The sequence below is a fragment of the Petaurus breviceps genome, unplaced genomic scaffold, assembly GCF_028583685.1.
Source record: "Petaurus breviceps papuanus isolate PSGF00001 unplaced genomic scaffold, PetGlider_PUasm1.0 224, whole genome shotgun sequence".
Taxonomy (NCBI): Eukaryota; Metazoa; Chordata; class Mammalia; order Diprotodontia; family Petauridae; genus Petaurus; species Petaurus breviceps.
Genome location: NW_027185887.1, coordinates 13,790,264 through 13,800,047, shown reverse-complemented (window position 1 = coordinate 13,800,047; position 9,784 = coordinate 13,790,264).

The window sequence follows — 9,784 nt, the reverse complement described above, 5'->3', positions numbered from 1 at the left end:
CACACACACACACACACACACACACACACACACACACACACACTTTTTTTTCCCAAGCAATTGGGGTTAAGTAACTTGCTCAAGATTACACGGCCAGTTATTTCTGGGTGTGGTGCTGAGTATCTAAGCCTGGATTTGATCCCCACCTCATCCCAACACTGGAGCCGGTGCTCTCACTCGCTGAGCCACCTGGCTGCCCCCCCACACACACACACACACTTCACCCCCAAATAATTGTAATTAGGTATTTCATTCTCAGCATCCCTTGCCCTCTTGGGCTAACATACCACTACACTTCAATGCAGAAATGTGCTTTTGTCTTCCATTTGTGTGAACAGGGGGAGAAAGGCTTTTAAATGGAGCCTGGCAAATCTGTCCAGAGTACACATCCATGGGCACAAACAAACTGTGCAGGGACAGACCTGTCAAGTCCTATTCATCAAAATTTAAATAGTCTCATTTTAAGCATTTTTTAAAGTTCTATGTCTCACTCTAGGGATGATGAGTTTTGACCATGATGACTATGACTCCATGAGACTATTCATAGCTAACTCATCATCTTTTGATTTCTTTCCTATCAAATTGCTGAAGAATAAAAAGGAAAAGTTTTTGTTTGTTTGTCTTGCATGAAAGAGAGGGATAGAGCTTTATTTCATACATAGTTGAACTCTGCTAAGACAATTGACTAAATTTAGGAGGTGAAACTCAAATTTCACACCATGAAAAATCTTCAAACCATGGACTCCAGGGTGCTATTATAAAAAAGGGGTATGCTTTCTGAACACAATGAATGCCTCACTTTGCAGGGTTTTATTTTTACTGGCCCATGGAGCTCAATAGCCCATAGACTACCTCCCATTGGTGATCCTAGGCCTGTGGGGTTGATACCCAGGTTCTCTAGGGGATGGTTTGCAATTTATCTCAAAATGCTTTTTTTTAGGTAAGAGTTTTCAAGTACATGTCTGTGTATAGTAGAAAACACACTGGAGACTAGGAAGGAAAAGATCAGGGTTTGAGTCTCACATCTGATGACTTTGGATAAGTCAGGTTAATTAGCCCTTTTGAAATAGAATGGCAAGAAACATACCTATGGGGGAGGCCAGGTAGCACAGCAAGTTAGAACACCAGCTCCAGTGTCAGGATGACCTGGGGATCGAATCCCAGGCTCAAACACTTAGCACCCACCCAGAAACACCTGGCTGTGTAACCTTGAGCAAGTTACTTAACCCCAATTGCTTAGGGGCGGCCAGGTGGCTCAGCGAGTAAGAGCACCGGCTCTAGTGCCGGGATGACCTGGGGATCAAATCTGGGCTCAGATACTCAGCACCACACTGTAATGGAAATGCAAATTTAAAGATCTTCCCTGCCCCTAGGCTAAAGTGCACCTGGAGCCTGGGGTGGGAGGCTTGTTTTTCAGTAGATACTTTTTGATTGGCCAGTGGGTCCAGAAGGTTGTTACATTCTCTGAGCCAGGAGAAGGCTATATAAGCCCTGATGTGTAGCTTTGTTTTGGGGGCTCACTTTGAGAAGTGTTCTGTGATTTGATATGGATTCTGGGAAGCCGTTATCCTGAGCCCCCAGCTTTGAAAAAACCCAGATGTTGAAACCCAGATGTTGACTGGGTATGGATGTAATGGTTGGACAGTTTGGAAATCTGTACTTGATCTGTTTCTGTCTTGATAATTCTGCCTGTATACTTTGAAGTTCGGGGTGCTGACCTTTTTCCCCTGAACAAGGTAAACGATATATGTCTGACTGATTAAAGTAAGCTTGTTAACCCATTTTGAGTTGCTTTCCTTTAACAAAGCAGATCCAAGAACCTGTGCTGGCAGCAAACCCTGAGGATGCTTGGGGTGCTTGCTGCTACACACACCCAGAAATAACTGGCCGTGTAACCTTGAGCAAGTTACTTAACCCCGATTGCTTAAAAGAGAGAGAGAGAGACAGAGAGAGAGAAAGAGAGAGAGAGAGAGAGAGAGAGAGAGAGAGAGAGAGAGAGAAACATACTTATGACACCTGCTTCCCAAGTTTGCCAAGATCAAATGAAACAATATTTTATGTAAAGTAGTTTGTGAACTGAAGCACTATTTAAATGTGTTATGATGATGACAATGAGGATAAATGGTGTTTGATGAGCCTCCTAGAAGAACATGTATTATTCTCCTTTTCCATGAACCTCTTAAATTCCCACAAGTATCATATGAATTGAAGGGCTACTTGGAGAGGAGGAATGGAGATGGAAGGGAATGATAATACTAACATCTGTCTTATTACCTAACACTCAATTCATTTTGGTTCAACAAATATTTATCACATAGGTCTGACCATGTCATTCCCTGCCTTTAAAATGAGAGAAAAAATAGGTAATTTTGTTCGTAGATTATGTGCAAATGTAAAGCCAAGGGTGAAGCTCTTAGCCAGGAATTTTTTTTCTTTTAAACAGATGGTGAATCCAAACCACCTGAGCAAGACTCTCCTTCTTCTCCTCTGCTCTTTTTTTTGTGAGTTAGCTGCATAATTGGGCTGAGCTACGCCTCTCTTGGCTGCCTCGGAGTTTTGTTAGCCCCTCTGGCCTCTGTCATTAGGCTCTTCTTCACTTGGCATGTTGCTGCCGCCTGTGCAACCTGGCTGCCGAGTCACATACTTGTGTCTGCAAGAAGGCATTGCCAGGTGATGGCTTCCAGGTGTTTGCCTACAGGAAGTTACTGAAAGTCAGTGCAAATGTCAGAGTAATAGACATTTGGCTCCAACGGCCTTGCAGGCAAGGTCACGCTTTAGGACAACCCCATGGTATTCCTTAACCACAGGGGGGAATAAATAAAGACTCTGAAAATGCTGCCTACTTTGGCTCAAAGGGAGGTTGACAAATTTCAGTTTGCTTTCCTTGGTTAAAAAAAACAAAACAACATTTCACACACTCAAAATGCCCATTGGCCCCGAGGCAAAGAAGAAAAAGGCAAGTATATGTTTGAAGGAAGGAGAAAACCACCCCAACTGTGTCCACACATGGCAAGTAATGACTCCTTCACAAATGAAGGCCCCTTTGTCTCCTGGCAGCTTGGCATTTCTTCCTTCATGCTCAGTGACAAGAAATCCCCCATTCCAAAACTTGAGCCATCTGGGCTATTAGCAATGTAATCAATCCTAGCCAATAAATCACCCCACCCATCATTCTTGACAACAAATTCTGTAGTATGTTAAAACATTATAATGATGACAACATGGTATGATCTATGAGGCCTCTCAGCACCATCCCCTTCATCCAGCTGGGAAAATTATGACCTCCAACATCTTAGCAGGCCTCTCAGTTATGAGCACTTAAATTTGCTGAACAGACTCCTGAAACTTTGTCAATCAAAGCTAGAGGAATGGTTTCAGCCACCTGTCCATTGGCTGAAAACTTATAGAATGATATCGGTACAATATCACCCCCTTCCCTTAGTGTTATTAATGAAGTGGCAATTCATTTAAAAAAATTCTTCAGAATAAAAATACTTATAATAATCTTATAGAGTTGCCTAGGGCACTAAGAGGTAAAATTACCTGTCCAAACTCAGTCAGTAAGTACTTATTAAGCATTATATGCCAGACATACTAGGAAGACACAGATAGGAAAACAAACATACAAAACAAATCATGAATCCTGATCTCAGGGATCTTTATTCTAATAGGGGTGATAGCATAGCAAACAACTATGCCCATATAAGATATATGACATGTAAATAAAGTTAGTCTTAGGAGCGAAAGAAGGTGGAAGGTGATGAAATTGGGTAAACCTCTTACTGAAAGTCCAATTTAATCTTAGTCTTAAATGAAGGCAAGGGAGCGAGAATGCAGAGCTGAGGAGAAAGAACGTTCCAAAAAAAAGGGACAGTCTATGAAAAGGCAGAGTGAGGATACAGAGTGCTGTGTGGGAGAAAGCAGAAAGCCATCAAAGCTGATTCTTAGAGTTCTTGGATGGGACGAAAGTATAAGACGATTGAAAAGGTAGGAAGGGGTCAGATTGAGAAAGAATATAAAGACAAATGGAAGATTTTAGATTTGATCTTGGAGATAATAGGGAGCCACTGTTTATGAATGTGTTTATGAATGATGTGTGTGTATGTACATGCATGTGTGTGACTTGGTTGGCCTTGCCATTCAGGAAGATCATTTTGGCAGCCAACTGGTGAATGGACTAGAATAGGAACTAGAACAGCCAGTCACTCAAGAATATTTTAAGTTGTAGAAAAGCTGATGATCTGAATTAGTAGATGGGGTTTCTTCATTATGCATCCTTTGCACGAATAAAATCATTGGTCTAGATAAGAGAACAGCAATAACACTAACCATAATATTTCATTTATATGGCACTATGAGGTTTGCAAAATGCTTTACACACATTATTTCATTTGATCCTCATGGAAAACACTTGAGGTAAATATAATTGTTATTACTATTGCCATTTGACACATGAGGTAAGGAGAAGTTAAGTGATTTGCTGAGGCCCACACAGATAATAAGTGTCCATTATGAGGTTTGAATCCTCACTTGAAATCTTCTGGTCCATCCTCTATGTTGTGATGCCCTACCTTGGGATTCCTCTGTATATACATACATTCCTCAAAATTAACTTTGTTAGATGATCTCTCTTGGAGTTTGTGCTTTTAAATTTTCTCATAATCATTAAGTCACTGAATCCCTGAATCCACCGAGGGCAGGTGGGTTGTGAATCTACCCACTTCATTTGAAAATGTAGGAATGGCACAATGTGTCTTGCTATATCATACCCCAAAACAACCACAATGATATGTTATTTCACAGGGAAACCCCCTGAATGACTCATTATGTATCTTCTTGGTTGTTCATTTATGTCAGAGTCAACATTTCTTGAGAATCTACCGAACTTCTGCAATGGAAATAATCCTCAGTGGTTCTCAATACCAGCAATGTGAGAAGAGTATGCACTTTTGAAAATCCCCAGGGAAAAATGTGGATTATTTCTTATCAGAAATACAGGAGAGATGAAATATTTAAAGGGAGATATAAATAGACCCCTGCAAGCCATCACCAGGCACATAATGTTTTGGAATGCATGGGGATTTGTTTTAGTCCAATTCTGACTCCCCCTCCCCATGATGGTAAGACTGTCAACTATGTTCCATAGTTCAGCTGTGCTAAGAAAATATTATTCAAGAGCAGTATAGCAAAACTTGACTTCTACATGTAGAAATAACAAGTTGTTTAGGGACAAAACTTAGCCCATTTTACATCCGGATTCAATTGCCATCGCTGAAATAAGTTGTATTCTTAATGCATTCGCTAACAAATATTTATTCACTGAAATTTTCTAAATTCAAAAGTCACACCGATTAGTCACAGGGTTCACACATATTCCTATGCTTATCACCTAGTTGTATCCTGCATAGGTTCAGTGCACAAAGAAGTGAAACTATGCATCGAGGGAAAGATTCCAGCAAATGCTTTACTTATTACTTCTAAGAAATCCTTCCCAGGTCAGCCCCAGCTGACAAGAGGCAGCATAGTGTAGGGAAAAGAACATTGGAGTTAGTCAAGAAAGTCTAGTTTTTGAGTCCTAGCTGCATTATTTCCTAACTAGATTTCTGACCTTGGATGATTCAGGTAATCACTCTGGGTCTTGGTTTCCTTATCTTTAACATGAGAAAACTGAATCTGATGACTGTTCACCTCTAAAACTTTGGTCCTAAAATCGAATGACTCTCTTTCCACCAATCCTCCGTAGCTTATCTCTTTGTCTGTAGATAGACAGAGAGACAGACAGATAGATAGCTAAGTAGGTAGGTAAGTAAATAAATAGAAAAAAAAAGACAAATAGAAAGATAGCTAGATAGGTAGACAGGGATATAATAAAGTACTAGTCACATAGGAGATGCTCAAAGAAGTATATGTATATATAATCATCTCTCTTTATTTGAGTCCCTATCGTGTGTGTTTACACACACAATTTATAATATGTATTATTTATAATTGTTGTTCATCCTTCATTTTCAAAGAGGACCAATGACATCACAATATGATGTATGATATCTTTACTTGTACACGAATAGGATTTAAATGTGGCAGTTTCAGAAATTTCTCAGGCTTATTGCCTCTTCCAGAGTCATAGAAGTCTCGAGGCAGGTCAAAGTTCAAGGAAACCGACAATGGCCCAGGATGCAGTAGATGACCTTGGCATCTTCGAAGTCTGATTGAGCTCTAAGAGTTCCACAGCACCTGTTTCAGCTGCCTTCATGGCCCCTTTGAATGAATTATTCTCATCTGCTCATTCTACTAGAGGAAGTCTTCACATGCTTGAGGGAGACATCCCCCTAACTCACCAATAGGATTGAGGCCTGTTTTTAGCCTGTCTGCTGAGATGATTTACTGGAGTGTGACCACTGCACATGCTAAAGCTTCTTGGAGCCACAGGTGAGAGTTGTCTGAAAGGTGAACACCAAATGTAGAGGAGCAGCCCTGAAAATGGCTTGGCAAGCCTTCACACCAGAGGAGCTAGTCATCCCCAATTACCCCATACATCCCACACTTTGTAATATACATTATGCATGCAAAATATTGATGGAGGTGTGTGTATCTGTAAATATTATATATGCATATACTCACAATGATATGTATGCACTACCTCACTTCACTGTCTAGAAAATAAACTGGAGAAGAAAATGGCAAACTACTCTTGCATTTTTCCTAAAAAAGGGGGAGGGGATCACAAAGACTCAGACACAATTGAAATGACTGAACAACTTACATACATATCTCTGTGTTTTGTACATATATGTATGTATACACAGAAAACGTGTATACATACAAATATGGCTGCAATTAAAATTTTTACTATACATACATATATACCCACATAACTGTCAAGTGATTGAGAATATAACGTGTCCTACATGTGTTCTTTCATATAGCATATGCATTTAATTAATGTAATACTTTCACATGTGCATATGTGATAATGTGAATATAATATGCCTGTTCCATACTTTATGATTGAGACCTAACAGAGACGAGAAAACATACACTCAAGTCCATCTCTGACACATAGTAACTATGTAACATTAGCCAAGTCACAACCTCTCCGTGTTTCAGGCAACTCTCTAAGACTATAAATTGCAGAGGAAATTCTTATCTGGATCTGTATAAGGAATATTCTTGTTTGTTTTGTTTTGTTTGCTTTTTGGAGGGGGGACGGCGGGGCAGTTGGAGCTAAGTGACATGCCCAAGGTCACATGGCTAGTAAGGGTTGTGTCTGAGGCCAGATTTCAACTCAGGTCCTCTTGACTCCAGGGCCAGTGCTCTATTTACTACACCACCTAGCCACCCTGAGAGGGAATATTCTTATCAGGAATGTGTCAATGAGTGTGCATTCACATATATAACTGACCACCTATGTGTCTAATAATTTGCCAGACATTATAGGATATATATAGGAAGTGTACAACATTGCCTCTATCCTAAAGGAATAGCTTAGAACTGAAGATATAAGCACAATGAAAGTTATTTCTGTTTGAAACCAACTCAGAAAAAAAAAAAACCAATATTGCTTTATACTGGAGTTAACAGAGATTGCGTGAAGGGGACTGAATGGGACTTTGGCCTTGAATGATGGGCAGGAATTGGAAACATTTATGTACACTGAAAATTGAAAAAAATATACAACCATATACTTTTATGTATCCATATAGATACATGTGAATTTGCGTACATAGACATAACAGGTAACATTTGTCAAGAATTTTTCACTTCCTTAAATGTATTTTGCATGTAAAACCTCATTTAATCTGTGCAACAAGTAGCCTTATGACTTAGACAGAACAGATTTTATGATCACCATTTTTGAAACAAGGAAATTGAGGCCCAGAAATGTTAAAATCACAATACTAACTACTCAGCTTTGTTGTGCTATCTACCATCCTTTGCACTCTACCATGTTCCACATATGAATACTTTTTGGCAGGATTCCCAAAAATGTAACTCCAGCATCTGCCTACTCTTGCAGTAGTTTTCCTCAGTGATAGTCTTGTGAGTTGAGGGCATATAAGTCTTAATTGACTGAAAGAATGATGAGCTGTTGATGCTGTTTGGGTGGAGGAGAGAACTTAAGTTTGAGAATGCCTCCTTTAAAGGAGATATAAGTAGAATATATACAAAGTACTGAATATTGAAAGGTAGATTGGATCCCCTGAAGTATAGAAATGGAGAGAACCTGACCCCACTGTATCCCCTTGACTTCTTGTCCATGCATTCATAGAGATATTTCACCTCCTTGTTAAGATCCTCCCCTCTGTCCTTGCTTAAATTGAGGTATTCTCTTTCTACCAGTTGAAAAGCTCATTTATTTATGTATTTGGGAGGATATATTTGGATCTCTATAACTCCTGCATTTCTTATTTCTTTGATAGAGAGATTAGTTTTTATGATGTTCTTTTGTTAACAAGAATTTGGAGGGATGGAAATAAGAGAGTTTAAGCTAAGAACAAGATATTCATTCTCAATTCATACTCAAATCCTTAAACTAGAGATATTTAAGAGGTAGGAAACAGCTATAGTTCTAAGCCTAATCCTCCTTTTGGACACTGGAGTAGAGATTACTAAGGCTGAACTCTGCCTGCCCCAATACACAGCAAGGCACAGTCCTCTGTGAAGGTATACTGAATTTCAGATCATATCTGTCCATGCCACCTGTAAGCCTCATTAATAGATAGCACTGTATGTGTGTAAATGTGTATACATCCCTATGTTTATATATACATATGTGCATATGCATGTATATGTGTATATTTAATAAGATGTTATATGCATATCTATATCTAATCTATATGTCTATCGTTATCTATCTATATCTATCTATAATAGTCACTAAGTTGTCACTATATGTCAGATGCTCTACCAAGAACCGGGAGATAAGTACATGCAAGTGTGGCAGTCACTGTCCTGAAGAAGCTTAAGTTTCACACACATACACACATATGAGTGTGTACACACGTACACAGGCATATGTATGACTGCAAGTATAGAATAAATGGATGAGTGTATGTGGAATGCTCTGCTTGTTCCAATATAGGTGGGTAGGGCATTGGAGGCACAAGGACCTCTGGCCTTGTGCCATAGAAGGGCAAGGGCCAAATTGAATTCTAGTCTATTATGTTTTAATGTGTGTGGGTGGCAATGTATAAACGATGAGCGTTAAGCTGTGTAAAGAATTAAGTGATATTGTTGGTATTCAACAAATATTTATTTCAAAACTGTTTTGAATAAATGTCTGTTCCAAACACTCTTTTTAGATACTGTAAAATTAACTAAGAAGAAAAAAATAGGAAAAATGATTTGATTGTTAAAAAGTAATATAAACTGTTGTCATATTTGTGAAAAGGTTACTATTTATATCCAAATACCTTATTGCAATGTGATTTTACATGTATTTGTTATATATCATAATAGCTTTGTTTTAAGCTTTTTGTTACATAATGTTAAATAATTTTGATATATTGCTTACACATATATAACCTATATACCATTTTTTGGGGTACAGAAAGGGGAGGGAGAAAAATATGTACCCCAACATTTTTTAAAATGAACATTAAAATTGTTTTTCACCTGTAATTGGTAAAAATAAAATACTATTAAAATAATCTTAATGTATGCTTAGTCTTTGGAGGAAATCTAGGGAAGAAGTTATGGAAATGCCACCTATAGATGAAATGGGACTAGAAACTTTGAATATTTCTGAGATGCATGTGATCCTAAGCCAGGTGAAATAAGACTT